Source organism: Cuculus canorus, chromosome 1 (genome assembly GCF_017976375.1).
Source record: "Cuculus canorus isolate bCucCan1 chromosome 1, bCucCan1.pri, whole genome shotgun sequence".
NCBI lineage: Eukaryota > Metazoa > Chordata > Aves > Cuculiformes > Cuculidae > Cuculus > Cuculus canorus.
This window is the reverse complement of record NC_071401.1, coordinates 196,238,268-196,255,477: the sequence shown is the minus strand read 5'-3', so window position 1 is coordinate 196,255,477 and position 17,210 is coordinate 196,238,268. Positions and strand designations below refer to the sequence as shown.

The following is a 17,210-nucleotide window of genomic DNA, read 5'->3' as shown; positions in this document are numbered from 1 at the left end:
CAATCAATGAGTCAACAAGCTTAGGTAGGGCTCCTAATCAGTTTCCCTGTAACAATTTGAGAGGACACTGAAGCAGTTAGTTTGTCATATTCTACCCAAATTCCAGAACTGGTAAAGAGAAAATAAAACCGGCAAGTTCCCTCTTCTTCCCAAAAGGACAAGGTTGGTCTGGCCATAACCAGCCATCCAAGTGAAGGGAATACAGCTATCAGACCGCACAGCAAATCCATAGTGTGGTTCCTGCAGTAGGCTGACTGTCTGAGACTTCAGCCTCAGCAGGTCAAGCTTGGTTTTAGCTGGATAATGCAGGATTATTATGCAGTAGCTCATGTCCAGTCATCTAGGGCAGCTTTGCACAATGTGCAAACATATGGCAGGATTTTTAGCCAGCAGAACCTGGGAGGCAGTGTGTAATCTGATCTGATAGCTGATATAGATGCACCTTCTGTCTGGCCAGCTGGGTGGTCAACCATGCAAAGAATAGGTCCAGTTCATCTTCCCATGGCCAAGCACATCACAGTCAGATAGTACAGAGGGGGACATGAGGGAGGATAGTAATTCAGGGAATAAGTATTTGTGATTGCCGCTCATGAGTGAGTAAGAATGGGCAGGTAAGAGACATTAAGGTAGGGCTGAATGAACAAAGAAAGGGAAAATGGGGTCAAATGATAGGAGTGTTGGGAAAAAAATACAGGGGGAGACGAGTGGTCATGAGAGGAGAGATGAGAAGAACAGAAAAGATTTGCAGAGGGCAAAGAGAACATGTGGATGGAGAGATATCCCAGGGGGATAGCTAGGATGGGGTTGGTCAGACACAGGTGTGGTGGCAGGAGATGGGAGTGTGAAACTCAGTGTTGCAAAACTGCCTAATGACCCACTTGTTCATCTGATTTGCACACCACTCCCCTTTGACTTCATTTGCATGGCTTACATACCAAGAGGATGTTATTTCCTGGGAAAAGTGATTTAATCTATAAAAAGCAATTTAAGAAGCAGATTATCAAGAAGGTGCTTAGGTAATGAAGAATAATATGGCAGGTAGGAATACAGTGGCTTAGAAACATAAATAAGAGAAGTTTAGCAACATTATTTCCATTTATAGAGTTTTTACTAGAGTAAGCATCTGTATAACAAGTAACATTTTTGTGTATCACAGAAATACACTGCACATTTATTCTGCTGAGCAAAGAGTAAACATAAACTATAAATAACTAGAGCTTCAGATAGTGTGGGTTTTTTTCCCTGGCTTTGCAGGTAAGATCCAAAATTGCCTCAGCAGATGCAGGTGGCTGATGGTTCTTATTTCTCCGCTTTCTCCTTCGGAATGGAGTTTGGCAGTACTCTGTTTTATTGTCTTGGGCCTACCAGTCCTTGAAAATGAAGTTTACAGCCCTAAATTTACCTTATACATTGTCAAGGGAGGGAGTTAGAAACTTCCAGTAGAATTCGCAACACCCTGTGTGGTGCAGGATGGGAGATGGCTCCGCTATCCTCAGCATGTCCACCTGTTGCTGGAACCTGCTCCTCTCCTGAATGTATGATGTAAGTATATGGTCGAGAGGCAGGAGGCACCTCTTTATCTATGTGTTTGGGACACCTACGTATGCTCTGGTTTTCAGAAGATACTTAAAGAAGGGTGGCATTTACGTATGTGTGCATGTGTGTATATACACTAGCCTATGTTATTTACACGCAACAGCCTAATAAGTAGATCCTTTGGCCAGGAAGTGGAGGGCGCAAGTTGCAAATTCTCTCTACCTGATGAAATCAAAACTTACTACCACCTAGGTAGACGCTCTCTCCCAAAATGCCAGACTTGCCTACAGAAAACACTCTACACAATACTTTAGCAATTAAATGATTGGCAAGAGCTGAATACAGGCTGGTCTGCTTTCATATTTTATGCTTTTCTGTATTTGCCTTGTAAGAGTGAAGTCTTTGGAATTCCGAAGTGTGGAGTGTTCCATAGCTGTTTATCACACACAGTAGGGGTGTTATCCCAGTTGAGACTTTTTAATTCTGAATCATTCTCTTTCAGGCAGTTAAATAATTTGTTCAGTGTATGAACTTATCAAAGGCCTAAACTTAAATGTTTAAGACCATCCAGCCCACTGTTCTATATATAAATCAACATAAGAAGAGTGTTTCACTAAACTGTGCATGGTGGGTGGTTGCTTTTTTGGGATTTGGGCAGAGGTCAGAATTTGCTGAACTTAATTTGTCATGGATGATGCATACAGAATTAACACAATATTTAAGGGAAACCTAACCAGAGTTTCTTGTTTCTTTCTTTGTAATTATTTTCTTTTTGGCATATCACCAATTAAACATCTTGCTGTAATATGTTTAAGATGAAGCTTTTTTTAGTGTTAGCAAGGATTGCAAAATTTAATTCTGATAAGTGAATATTTTTTGCTTTACACAATTGAAGATAAAACAATCCTTCTCCCTTTGAGAAATGTCAGAATTATATTCAACTCCTTTCCTCTCTTTCTGTCACTTCCATATGAACAGAGGTCGTACCACCATTGACTGTAGTGACTTGCTTTCTGATTTTAAGGTCAGATGAAGAGTTACTCAGAACCTTGGCCATGAGTGGCCAAGTGTATTAGTAATCTTTCACATTCCTCTGGTTTTACAGGGAGAGTCATTATTGAATGAAGCCATGATGAATCATAATCTGTTGACATTTGATGTAGTCTGGTAGGACCACTGGGGAATTGGCCTGAGTGTCAAATTAGCCTTCATCTGTGGCCAATACGTCTTGAATTTGCTAAATAAAAGGCATGGGGCTAACACATGACTCGTATTAGCATTCCTTACCTGGATTAAGACTTATAGTAAGCATACTGTATGTTTGCCATAGTTTTTTTCTTTATTTAAACAAAGCTCTCAAAATGACGTGAAAGCCACTATCCATAGGGGACAGCCACTGGCATGGCTGCTTGGTAAGCTGTTGGGGTGGAGAAATCACTGCCATATTTCCACAGATACATTTGCACAGTTTACCAGGTATGCCATGCTTATGTATATAATAACGTTATAGCAAGTAATTAAGTTCTTACTCCAAAGCTGTAAGTCCTGTTTAAGAACCAAATTGTTCCTATGTATCACAAAGAATTATGGATATGAGCAGTTCTGAATTTTCTTATTTTTCAGTAACTGCAAGTTCTTTTGCAAGTCTGCCCTGAAATGCTTAGTGCACAGGCTTATATTAGGTCAGATTTTGGAATGTTGTGTCTTTCACTGTGGGAAATAAGCAGCATAAAAGGAACTTACAATTTCAGGAAAATTGAGGCTTACAGGACAAAGTGATATTTTATAGTGTGTACTGCAAACTGAAACGCAGCACATGTATAATTGACTGGACGCTGAGATTCATGTCTGGTTTCACATATACATCATTTTTGTAAGAAATGTAGCTTTTCTAAAAAAAAAAAAAAAAAGCTTAAATGCTGTGCAGACTGAGTTCACACCATACTGATTATAGTCTGTCTGCTTAGACGATAAGCTTCTTAAGATACAGGCTTTTTCTTCATACAGCAGCTACCATTATGGGGCCTTGATCTCAGGGAAAGTTTGTGCAAGTGGTATGGTGCAGTCTGTAATGGTATCTGAATAGCAGGACTACTTAGTTGAACTTCTTCCTTCCATGACACGATTTGCTCGAAGTCTTCTCTATGTAGAACTGTGACGTGTTTAAAAATGACCTCAGAATCTGCCCTGAGTGTGTATGGACTGTGCCCATTTATTTTCTTTTCAACTGGAATGCATGTGGTTGGTTTAGCCCTGGTTGATTTATGCAATTTTCCTGTGACTGAATCTTAATTTTGTAACATATATTCATCTTGGAAAGTTAATATAACCATTTAATTACAGTTTGCAATTCAGTAGTTTATTCTTGACTATATATCAAAGTTACATAGATGTTAACAGTGGTAGGATGCTGAAAGGGATGGCTAATTCACTACACTATTTCTAAAAGGCAGTTTTCTAAGTGGCTAATTTATTAGCACAACTTCAAAGCATTCCTTTTGAAAGAAAAACTAAATCTGCTCATGAAGGCTGTCTCCAGCCAAAAATGCCTATCAAGTTTAAATTTGGTATGTCAGCGAATCAAAAGGATATACTCCTAATCCACGGCAGAGGAGGGAGTGAAGGGTAGATATAATGTTTGAGAACTAGTCCCTAATTAGAAGGTTTTATATCTGAAGTTTTGCTGTTGCATAGACTGCATTTCTGTGAAAGTTAGCTGATGTGGTTTGCATTTTAACACAAGGCAATTTATTCATGTGCAATCTTTATCTTACTCAACTATATTGAAAATAATTTAAAAATAAGAAGGACCATATAGTTTCTTCTAAATCCATTGATGTTAGTTTAGATACAAAAATAATGAGGTAAATTAAAGTAATTTATTTCTACTTAGGCACCCTCTGTGGTTTCTTCTTCAATCAATAAGTTTTACATTGTGTGATCCGTGTTTAAGCAATCACAGCTGTGTAGTTCAGCACCTATATAGATACAAAAATTCTGTTAATGTTTTGCTTTACAGCAGGTATCTCGTTTCTGGATCAATGGCAGGTGGTATCTAGTTTTAGGGCAACATGTAGGAAATGTGGTAGATTAAAATTTTGTTCTGATTTTTCTTGTCTGTTTGGACCTTTCTGGTTCCCATCAAAGTAGAGTCACTCACTTAAATTCAGGCAGTGTGTGTTTGGCTGTTCCTGGCCTTTAATTCCTCATGCTTTTTTCTTTTCTTTTATTTTGGAGCATAGGAAGCAAACTTTGGAAACAGTAATCACACAGACACACATTTTTTTAGTTCTTCTGAGAACTGGTTAGGTATTTGCATCTGCCAGGTTAAAAAACTGAAATACACTGCTAAACCAAATGGGTAAATTTGATATGTCAAAAAAGAGCTCCAGTTACCAAAAAATTAATGGGCAGCATCAGTGCCATTGTACTGGTGCCTCTGAGGGGAAAGACACTCTGATGGTGAAAGTATTGGCATGCACTTTTTCTGTGACATGAAAAAAACCCCTGCCTTTTGTAATAGTGGAATTGTTGTTGTTCATAACTGTCCAAAGTTATACAAGAGTCAAGATTTTTAGGGAAAGATTGTCAGACAATTATTACACCTATTAAAAAAGAATGCATTAGCCCTTCTCTGGGCACACAGATTGTTCCTCAGTTCTGGTTGCTTTATATATGTATATGTATATGTATATGTATATGTATATGTATATGTATATGTATATGTATATGTATGCGTATGCGTATGTGTATATGTATGTATTAGCACATAAAGCAAAAAAAAAATGAACTCTTCCCGTTATACTGAGCTTTTAAGTTTCTAGTTTTTTCTTCTCGTGAAATGAGAACTTTATATTTATTAAAAGGAAAGAAAGACTGTGTGAGAAGAAAAATGCCCACCTCTTCTTCTCTAAGTTTCACATCCCAGAGTGTCCTGAGAGTTCTCAGTTTCTCAGAGCTGCATAAGATTTGGCTGCTTTTAGTTCCACATAGTGAAACTCATTTCAGTATGGAATCATCCAAAGAGTCATAGTGTTTATGCTCCTAGAGACAGGGTTATATATTCTTTGAAATACGAAGAAAATATTTAGCAATTCAAGGTAATGAAAAAGAAGCCAATTAGTAGCTGCATGAGCTATGTGGATGGTGTCTGGAGAGAATTCACACTGCTCTGTCTGCACCTGCATTGCAGTGGTACCTAGACATATTTTTTCATTACTTTCCTCTAAAAATCCCCCTTGGTCACTCCCGAAAGCAGGATTACAGGTGGTTCAGGCAATTGATGTAATTTGCTGTGATGGATATTTTACTCCTAGGTAAATATAAATAGTGGAAAAATGTGAGAAAATGAATGGTACAAAGAAGCCAACAAATAAAATCCCTAAAAAAATACACTAACTCAACATAGCATGTGACCATTGAAACCTAGAAAAGAAAGAGTCCAGCTGTACAAAGAAGTGTTGCCTGAGATGACAGATGAGCAACACATATCGTGTGTGCTACTTATTTTAAGAACAATCATTCTATTTTTGGCCTGTTGTGACCAACTATTACACAATACCCATTAGAGAAGGCTATTACAGTACTACCCATTATTTCAGATATACTTAACATTCTACCAGCATTTGCATGATAAATCTATTTCTAAAGGCTACAATGAGGCGGTAAATGTTCATTCAGCAACAAAGACAGCTATGATTAACCATTTAAAAAAATTGGGTATAGAATTGGCAGTTGACAAAATCAGTCTTGTATTCTGGCACTTATATATAGGAATTCAAAAGGTTCAAGCAGGTACTTGACATGCCACTGGTTTAGGTTTGTACAGAACATAGATCAGTGGCTCTCTGTACCCTGTTCTGTAAGAAAGCTGCAGTGTTGCCTTTGAGACGCCAAAATGCTGATTATCCAAACTGTTTGAGCCATTACAAGACCCAGCAGGATTGCCATGAGTGATCTCTGAGGACCAAGTGGGCAGCCTGAATGACCAAAATGCCTGGTAGATCCTGATTTCTATGAGGCTGAAACACTGGTGCCATCATCCTCCCCCCTCTTCCTCATTTTCTTCAAGACCCCACCTGTCACAGGCAACTCAGTGTCAACTGATTGCAAAGGTCACCTGTGTCTCTTTTTACATGGGAAGAGCATACTTGGTACCACAACTTTGCCAAAACCTTACTTGTGTAATGACCTCATTGCCTGGGAATATCCCAGCAGATTGGTCACCAGTGCTGCATTAAGGGAGAAAAGCTGGAGGAGGTTATAGAGTGGTTAAGTACAGCTGTCTTTGCTCATGGGCTTGTATACTGACTATAAGCTTTTTAGAACACCCTGGTTTTGCCATTCAGATCATCCTTTAACGTCAGGCTGTATGTGGGCTGGAGAAGAACCCTCAGCTCTCTGGAGAGGATGGAAGTGAAATATCGGGTATGTCCTCATAGGCTCAGAACTTCGCTCACCTCTGGTAAGCTTGCAGTGCACCAAGGCATGCACTAGTCAAGATCGTGCCAATAGTGTGAGGGACCAACCTCTCTCCAGAACCACTGTCAGATCTTTATTGGCATGATCCTCATCCTGAAACAGGTTCTGCTTATGCCTGAAACACTCCAGTCTTTGCCGTGGGTCAGCCAGTCCTCCTCTTCCTCCTTCTACCAGCAGGCTCCAGCTCACAGACAGGACTCAACTATTCGTCTTCAGTTCATCACCACTTGACAGCTGACTATGAGCCCTCTGACTGAATCATACACATCTGTCAGCTGATGTGGAGGAGGGCTTATTCCAAGCATCCAGCCTAGATCCTGCAGTAGAAAGTTCTTCCTTCCTCCTGCTGGACAGCAAGCAGGATTCAGACATTGGTGAGTCTGGTTTGAGATCTCATATATTTGGGAGAGGGAGGACAAGTAGAGTTACCTCTAGGTAATTTTAAAGGGAAAAATTCTGAGGCTGACAAGCTGAGCTCAGAGAACGGGTTCTTTTGTGTGATCTGGACCTAGCACCTTACAAGTTTCTTTCCTTAGAGGAAGAGCAGATTTTTCACAGCATCTAGAAAAAAAACGCTTATCTGCTCAGCTATTGCCTGTGTAAGAGTCTGACCCATCTCTGGTCAGAACAGTCAGTTAGGAGTGACAGCTTTGTCCCTTGCTTTCTTCACAGAGTCGTCAGGCAAACTGGCTCCGTGTGATGGATTTTTGTGTGTCCCACTACCTCTCCAGCAGAAGTCCAGACTGCAGAGGACACACCAACTGTGTAACATCCCAGATCTTCAGATTCCAGTAGTCCTGTATAACTGTCACCAAGCAATGTCAAAGCTCACCAAGACATAGGATAAGCAAGCAGCACAGCTGCAGTAGGACTATGTAGAGTAGACACTTGGTGTAGCCAGGACCTCCTGAGACAGAACAACCTGATGGGGCAGGAAGAGTTCCTGGCACTTCTTACTCCAGACATGAGAGCTCAAATTGCCAGTTTCCCGGGGAACTCCATAACCACCTACCAGGTGGAGAAAGCAGGGTGTCCCACACCACTCCCAAGCAGAGAACGAGTTTACGGTGCCTGGCCTGCTGGCTGACTTTGTGAGCTTTTGTATTCTTAAGCCTAGGAAATCCACTCAAATGGCTGCATCAATAGGTAATGAAGCTTTGGAGGGTGCACCTTCAAACTCATCAATATCGATAGTGGCATGTTCATACCCTTAGGTGGGACTGAACGTCACAGTATTCTCTCTGTTTCTTTAATTATTTTTTTTTTTTTGGTTGTTCCCTTTGACTTTGCTATTTGGAGGAGATGACCTGTCACAGGCTGGTAATTCTAATTAAGATTGGACATGTTGTGATGTAATGAGGAAGTAGACAGACTCACGGAGGTGTCCCTACCCATGGCAGGGGAGTTGGAATGGGATGATGTTTAAGGTCCCTTGCAACTCAAAGCATTCTATGATTCTATGGTTATTGTTCAACAGAGAAGACTAGAAATATTCATGTTTTGTTTCACGCATTGCAACAGACATATGCTGGGCTATAGATGTATTTTTTTTTTTATTAAATTACCCTTGAGAACATAGTGTTGTTCTCTTTCTCTCTGTCATCAGCCAGAATTACGAAGTCCAAAGAGAGCCCCTCGGTGAATGTAATTTGTCTGAATTAAGACCTAACTTACTAAGTATGGCGAGTTTCTGGGTTTTATGTGGCAGGACTGTGTCTGATTTTATCTGGTCCTAGTGAACAAGGGTGACTTGTAGGAAAAATTATGTATGGGGCAGTTCTACTTTTGGATTCTGACTGTGCTGGCTGCGACAAGAACAGCTGTCCCATTTTGTAATGTATTCTTTTTGCTTATCAGTTTCCTGTTGTGGTAGGTAATCCACATTGGTTGGCTTTCAGGTCTACTTGCCAGCCGCTTTACTTTATAAGGTTATACAGTTGCCTTGCACTTGTCAAAGGAGAGAACAAATGTGAAAACAAATAAAGTTTTATTGCACTGTACAGTATGTGACTGTTCTCTGCTCTTGGTGTCCTTTGGGAAGATTCTTAGCTTTATGACTGCCTCAGCCATCCTATGGAGCTTTAATGCAACGTGTCCCAGGGCTGGGGGACAGTTTTGGGATGAACTGTTAGTTCCTTGCAGAGACAGATGGGGAATTTGGCATGGTCTGAGGGGACCTGACTCCACAGCAAAGCTTCTTGTACTGATGAAAGAGGCAATTGTTGGCAAATGCGTGACTGGTGTTTTTGGGGCAAACCTATGGACTTGGCAGGCATCTGGGATGTTTGCTGCAGTTCCTTATGTTGAGTGCTGAGCAATTCTGTAGTTCCCCTCCCCCTCCCCCCAACCCCTGGGATGGATCAGGCTTCCCTAATTTTAAGTACAAAGTTCAGTCAAGAATAAGTTATTTTCCTACATTGAAAAAAACTTCTTTGGATGAGCAGATATAGGGAACTTTGCTGTTGGTTAACTCTTAGCAAAGCTGCTGTCCATTTTCGTAGCAGTTAGAGGAAGAACAGTCTGTTGTCTCCATGTCTTCTCCAGACAATGATAGTCTGTATCTGGCTGTGTCAGAAAGACAAATGTGAAAAAAACAGGGGAAGAACTGTTTAAAAGACCTAAACAGGAGTTTAAAATTATTAGAAAAAGAGGTGAGCTTGAAGCTGCAAATTAAAGAAATGCACGATGCTGACATAGGGGGTTCTTGATGGTGGAAAGGAGGCTTTGCAGATGACCATTGTTGGCAGATGCTGCGTTACTAGAGCTGTGTCCAGGGTTGCTGCTGGGCAAGTACTGGAGCACCTCATCCTCAGACAGCCCTGTCATACCCTAGCCCTGTGCAGCAGGAGAGGTGTGATAGGTGATCTTTTGAGTGTTTGCTCAGCAGCATGAAACTGATGACAGTCACCTTAAGGGTTTACTCAAAATTCCAGTTTTTGAGCTCAGTAGAAGTCAGAAGAATTTAAAATAAGAACTTCACAAAAGTTTGGGTTTTTTTACAAAATAGGAGCAGCTCAAATACAGTCAATATCGCCCAAAAGTGCCAAGAAGAAGTGAGCTAGATTGTGAGAACAATTGAGGTAGATTTGTAATGAGAGAATAAGGACAGAGAGAGATGAAAAAAAATAGGAGGAGAAGGGGAATTTGACAGAAAAATAACCACCACCCAAATGGATCCAGCAAAGATTTCAGCAGAAAATATGGCCCATGGGGCAGTGGGTGCACACATGTACTTTTTGACATGGATTATTTATTGAGGAGCTCCATCCCTTATTATTACATGAGGCATACAGAGGAGGGGGTCTCACCAAGCTTACGCAGTATCTCTGCTTGGAAAGTGGAGTGTGCGTAGAAGTCCCTTCTGGAAGATTCTGGAATTGGGTCTGATGGGTTTAGAGGTCACTTGCAGTTCAAGAGAACTTTGCCAGAATAGCTGTTGGTTGAACTCTTCGAGCACACATGTGCTGTCAGGGATGCTCTTGCCTCTTCAGCCCAGAGTCATTCAACAATTTTTGCCTGTTCACAAAACACAAACTTCCCTTCCTTTTCTAACCACAACACCCCAGGCACGAGGGCAGCAAACTACCAAACTACTTAAAGCTCCAAGTACACAGAGTTTCATATTAAGACGAGTGTTTAAGACGCACAGACAGATCCATCAACCCTTACAAGCCCCAACATCATTTATAAGGGCTCCCCATTGTCTTTGCATGTATTTGCATCTAGCCCATCTCACAGGCACTGTCATTCAGTAGAAGCTGAGGACTGTTTGAAACTCCTGGCCACTGTGGTCACTGGAAAGGATTATACATGCTGCTTGTGGTTTCAGAGAACAGATAACTTTGCCAGTGATGAAGGTAAGTACTTCCACTCTCACACAGTGGGAGTTTCTGTTCTGTGGCAGGAACAAAGTGTCAGCGTATCCAAGGCAGTACGTGATAGAGCTCCGAAAACATGTGAAAAATACATGGGTTTATCTGTGGAGTTTGTACATCACCCTGGAGGTTTCTGAAGCCTGAGCACATAGTGGAATAATATCCTTTATCATCATAATGATTGTGTACTTCTTCCTGTAGCATTGAAAGGCAAAAATATATTACATTTGGACCATTGCTCATTACTATGTCTTGATTTTGCACACCTTCAGTGGAGAAATACGGTCAGTTCAGCAATGGCCTTGCAAGCCTGACAGATCTGCTGGCAGTGTAAGAGTTTAGAAGCTTGTCACTGCAATGCTGATGATTGCACTTTTCCATTGGCTTGGTCCTCCTTGGAGCCTTTAGCTCCTTCCTTCTTTCACTGAACTTTGCAAGTATTCACCTGTCATAGCATGATAATGCAGCAAGATCAGTGTGAAGGAAAGAAAACACCAAAAAACTGAGCCCTTCTTAGTGGGTAACATGATTGCCTCTGAAACGGTAGATGTATAAGAGCTCAGTGGTGCATGTTGAATTGTGGAGTGTCTGAGGATCCTGAAAATCTTCCCTCTTTGATATACTGAGGTGCTGAACACCAGGTCAGTAATGTAGACACAAATAGGCAGTTGTAACTTGCAGCTCTCCCCTAAGGTCCTTGGCAGGTTGTACCTGCAAGCACAGTGCAGCTCTAGCACTCGTGCTTTGAGTGCTGAGCAAGACATTTTATGTCTTCTGTTGTAGTTTTATGTGGTTTAGTATGACTGTGGGGAATCAATGAACCCCTGTGCTGCCTGAAAGGAAGAAGGGAGTTGTAGATTCTCACTGGGGCTATGGTATGCAGTTTATAGTCACGAGTCTTTAAGATTTGAGAGTAATCATGAAGTGCATAGGGCCAAAATGGAGCCTAAAGAGCTTCAGCAGGACAGGGGCAGTAGGATGTAATCTTCATGTTCTCAAGGTATTCAATTAGACCCAGTTTTTCCAGTTTCTATTTGAATGCCTTAAACGTTACCTTATGTTAAATATTTAATACTTGCCTATATATTAAAGATGGGTAGTGGCCAAGTCTTTTCTTCTTTTGGAAGAAAGTGGCTCTGTCTTTCCAACAGGACTGAATATGGAACCTTTGGGGCCTAGTAGGGAACCTTAAAGGAAGCTAACAAATTAGATGCCTATAGGGATGTAAGCCTGTGAGTCTGAATTATTGCAAGCATGGGCACTAGCTGATTCTGCTGAGGGAGCATGGTGACTACTTTAAATATATGCAGTCTAGAGACCTCTAGATGCTGTTTTGAGTTTGTGTTGTAGAGTAAGATGCCTGTGAGATCTCAGGAGGCTGTGCAGTTAAATAAGGTTTCCATGGCTTGTTCACTTGGATTTGTTAAATTGCTTGTTTGTAGAGAGTGGGTAGTAGGACTCCTGTACTTGACAAAAGATATTTTGAGGATAAACTATGAATAACTGTTGAGTGTTTATGTAGAGCCTTCCTTGGTCGTATCTTCTTAAATATAAGAGTGTCCAAACACTTACTTGGTTTTTACAGACTATTATAAAAAAGTACTTACAGAAAACATTGGTGGGGGGCTAACTCTGAGATCTTCCTGTGGGACTGCAGTAGTATCAGACCAACAGATTTTTTTAGAAGAGAAGGAAAAAAATCTGGCCAAATTTGTACTAGATCATTACTGTGAATATAGCAAAAAATATTGGCCATGAATACAGGGACAGTGAGATTTTACAGAGCTAATGACTGTTCCTTACAGCTAATTTTCTGATAAAAATCTAGACTCAGAAGGGGAAAACAGGACAAAACCAAGTCCCTAGTCTGGATCTACTGTTTTCTCCCAGGGTTGGTGAATGCACTTTCAAAAGTATCTAAATATGGTTTAGGTAATTTACTGCAACAGTTCTAATAATTTTCTGGGTAAATATTCTGTGTCAGGAAATTTCCATACTAGGTCGTTTAGCTGCAACCATCAGAATTAGGGAGCAAGGAGTTTGTAACTCTAGTTTGTAAGAGCTTTATGAACTATAATCTAGTTTGTAGAATCTTTATCAGAGTCTATAAATCAGAATGCTTAAAAGCAAGAAAGATTTTCCCTTGTTTTAAATGCCTCAACTAAACCCACCTTAGGCAGCCTCTAGGCACAGCATGAAATGGGAGCTGCCTCAGGTATTGAGCTATATTTGCTTTTAAAACACAGCCATAAAAAAGCACTCTAGAACATCCTTCATTTGTGCTAAAAAAGAAGAGCTGCCCAAAGTTAAAGCTCCGTGGGAGATCTTACCTAGGGTACATTCAGAGGCAAAACATCCACCTCGGTGACCCTGATGCTGTCAGGTGCTGAGTGCCTTCAAGTTCCTTTGCTGTCAGTGGGAAGAGTTACACTTCCCAAGACCAGGCCTTTGGTCCTCAGTATTTGCCCACTCACGCTGTCACCGTGTGTGCAGTAGGATGGATGCTTACGTTGGTGCTAAAAGACTAACATTGCAGATGTCCTGGAAGTACTTGCGATAGAGGCTGAAGAAGTTTTTGCTTTGGTAACAGGGTAGGAAAAGCTTTAGAGCTTCTCTGGTATTTCTTTTTGAGATATCATACTAATAATTATGGATTTCTGTGCTTGACATTTTCTAGCTTGCAGCTTGAGTCACTGGTGCTAGTTATCTCTTGGAGACTCTTTCCCCCATCTCTTCTCTCAAAAAAGAATTTGTAGCCTCCAGTCACCACAAGTGTTGTGGTCCTCTGGTTCCTTTCAGTGCCCCCATTGCCCTGGAGCTTGGTGTGCTGCAGACCCTGCAGGTCTCTGCCTGCCCTTGCTGCCCGTGTTCGTTAGCAGAGCCCTGCCAGCCTTTTCCCCGATGCCCAAAAAGGGGACTAGAGGCATTGGTCGCTGTACTAATTCAATGTTCTCCACACTAATCCACTTGAGATTTTTGTTCTAATGTATTTTCTTCTTAGAAAGACTGGCTAGTAAGTATGGCAATTCCTATTACTAATTCAGTGACATTAAACAAATACCAGACAATGAGCATTTTCTCAAGGGAGAGTGTACCTGAACACTAAAAAAGATAAATGGCATATTTTTTCTCCCTTTAGTGTTTTCTTTGCTGAGTATATGGTTATAAACTGGAGAGGGGCAGATTTAGACTGGACATCAGGAAGAATTTCTTCACCATGAGAGTGAAGAACCTGTGCACTGGCACAGGTTGCCCAGGGAAGTTGTGGCTGCCCCATCCCTGGAGGTGTCCAAGGCCAGGTTGGATGGGGCCTTGGGCAGCCTGACCTAGTGGGAGGTGTCCCTGCCCATGGCAGGGATGTTGGAACTACATGATCTTTAAGGTCGCTTCCAACCCTAACTATTCTGTGATTCTATGATTCTATACCTGTGCATTTATGTAATCAAAGAGCCTGCATTAAATGCTTTTTTTTTTGGTTAAATTTTGAGGTTTGCTTTTTTTTTCAAACTCATTATGAATTCTGTTCCTGGAAGCAAGGAGTACATCTGGACTGTAACTAGCAGATCCATAGTTTCGCTATTGAGTGTGGATGTCTATATGCAATGTTTTCTTGTGCCTTGAACTCAAACATGAATATTACTTGCATTAGTATGTGTATTTCATGGCATTTCAGAATTAAATAGAGAAGAAAGCCTTCCAGGAAGCCTTAATTCGTTTCCATATGGAGGCAGTGGCTTGTTGTGCACATCATGTTTGAATTCTTTTCAGTTATGAAATTTCTTACCTTCTGGTAAATGTTCCTTTATTGTTTTTTTATAAAGAAGCAGAATTAAGCTTATTATATAAAGAGCACAGTTCTTTAACTCATAGTTGTGTAAAAATCCCTACATATTTTTTTCCATCTGAGCAGTGGAACTTGATTTATTTATAATCCTAGAACTTTTCTTCTTTAGTAGGAGAAGTTGTAAATATAATTATTTAGTAACAGGAGAACAAATTGGTATATGAAATTGCAAAGATTTGCTGAAAGGCCTGTTTCTGTCCTTTGAATAATAATATAGAACTATATATTAGTATAGTATAAGAATTGCAGAATTTGAATCAGAATAATACTATCAGAAATAATCTTTTTTGTGTGCTGGATGTGATTATTTAGACCCTTTCTGGCCTAGAAATGAAAGTATTATTAATAAACATAAATGGAGTTGTCTGAACTGTAAGGTTAAATTGAAAAATTCATCTCAGGTTTACTGGATCTTTATTTGATTGAGGTCACCCCTTCCCTCTGTCGGGGGATTTGATTTCCTCAACCCTAAAGAACTGACTGGTATTCAGAGGCTGGGACGCAAAGTCTAATCTAGTACACTAAAATCCTTAAAGGCTAAAACCCCACCAACCCGAACAGCAATCCAGCAAATTTGCTTTCCAGGACTGCACAACCTTGTAAGCATCTCCTTTCCTAGCTGAAAGCCTCCTGGATTCCTGTTATGAGGAGATAAGCACTTGCCTCCTTCCCAGACTGCATTTGCAATTGGATTTAAGGAGGGGATCGTTTATATCTCAGCTGTGTCCCTCAGACAGTCAAGAATTTAAATGCCTGTTTCAGGCTGAATGCCTGTCCATCCTTCCATGTTTTCTAAACAGGACCCAAAACACTCAGCAAATGTGATATGTGAGGGTAAGGGCCATATCAGGGCTGATGCAATAATCTATGAGCATTTCTTCTAGTACATCCCTAAATATAGCTCTTGGTGGAGCCATGAAGGGAATGCCTCGCTTTCCATGCTGCTGTTCATGGAGGAGGATTCACCAGATTTGAAATGAGGACGGACAGCGTTGCCAGAGTCAGGATGAATATTCAATGAGAGTTGTTGTTTGGGTTTGAATTGTCCTGTTGAGAGAGTGGGCACTGTGGAACAGAATAATTTTTGCCTTTCTGTTGCTATTCAGCAGTGTCCATTAGAATCCGTGCAAAACCAGGCCGTTAACAAACTGGTCAACTCAACCCTATATGTTCACTGTAGCTCTCAGCCTGTGATGCGCCGCACCCTTTGCCCATAGAAGTCATCATATAATAAAGACCGAAAAAGTACTATTCTGTGTCAAGCATCTTTTCTTTTTTTGATGTTGCTAGCCTTGTTGTTGATGACTAATCTCTGTGTACACAATACCACGTTCCTTTCGTAATTCAGCTGAATTTTGAGTTTTCCTAGTACTTCATCTCTTGCAGTACAGATATTCAGTTGTTGGTGTGACGGTATGCATTGAACCAGTTTCTGAAGTGATGGAAATAGGCTATGGTGTCTCAGCAATTCAATACCAAGAACTGTACCTTATCTGTAGTACCCATATTAATTCAAAATATCCCATCTATAAATCGGCAACATAAAGCCCTTTAATTTACATTTAACATAAGAAGTGTTATTAAATACAACTCTTCTACAAGAAATGGAGAACAGCTTGCTTTCATCAGGCTATTTCCAAGTCTTCTTAATAGATTACAGTGACTCCAGCTTTGATTTGGGTGGCACACGTATGTAACGTTAATAAACCAGGCAGGGATGCAGACCACTATTGCCACTTTAGTAGGAAATTAGAAAGGTTTGATCCACCTGATCAATGTTCTTAAGGTGCTGAGCACCCTTAGCTTCCAAGAGCTTAAATGAATGTGAAAGCACTGAATGAACTGGATTGACCTGGCATGAATTAATCAAGCCCCCCGCAAGCCATTTAGCAGAGTCAAACTGAGCAGTATTTGAATGGTCAGATATCACTGTATAAGATAGTGCTCTAACTCTCAGTAGAAAAGTTATGTATCTGGGGTAGTGCGTGATGATTTCTTGCTTGATGGATGAGCAACCTGCAGGATGATGAAATAAGTGGTGAAAAAGGCTTTAATTTGAGTTGCTTTTAGAAAACGTGTATTTTTTTGATGAGCAACATGCATTATTTAGTTAATTGCTACTTTAGTCCTTTTTATGGATATTAATTCTGGTACTTCGAAAAGTGTGTTGGAAAGAAATATATATCATGTTCATCACTGCTATGTGCACTCCAGCATGGGAAGATGGGGACAAGTACACCTTTTTAGGTCAGAAGCAACTGTGAGAATTCTGCAGCCGTTGATAGAAGATGATTTGTTTCTGAGAAAAACAATGATCTGTACTCATCGAGTCAATGAGAGTTGACTCATGATTATGTAGCAAATAATAGCTGATGCACTTTAAAGTATGCTTAGCCCTATAATAGAAATGTCAGATGAATTACGTATGCTCACACTTTCAGTCATGCCAGTAAGAAACTGCCATTGTAGCTCAA

General features: G+C 40.5%; 1 protein-coding gene and 1 long non-coding RNA gene across 15 annotated transcripts in view; both read left to right on the top strand.

Annotated features, from left to right (window-relative positions):
* Positions 1-17,210, top strand: part of MAGI2 (membrane associated guanylate kinase, WW and PDZ domain containing 2) — a 735,321-nt gene that overhangs the window by 27,417 nt on the left and 690,694 nt on the right. The window lies entirely within an intron of this gene.
* LOC128851909 (uncharacterized) lies at positions 1,111-9,007 on the top strand. The gene is made up of 3 exons (XR_008449441.1): positions 1,111-6,963; positions 7,192-7,391; positions 7,690-9,007. It is a non-coding gene; the product is annotated as an uncharacterized LOC128851909 (long non-coding RNA).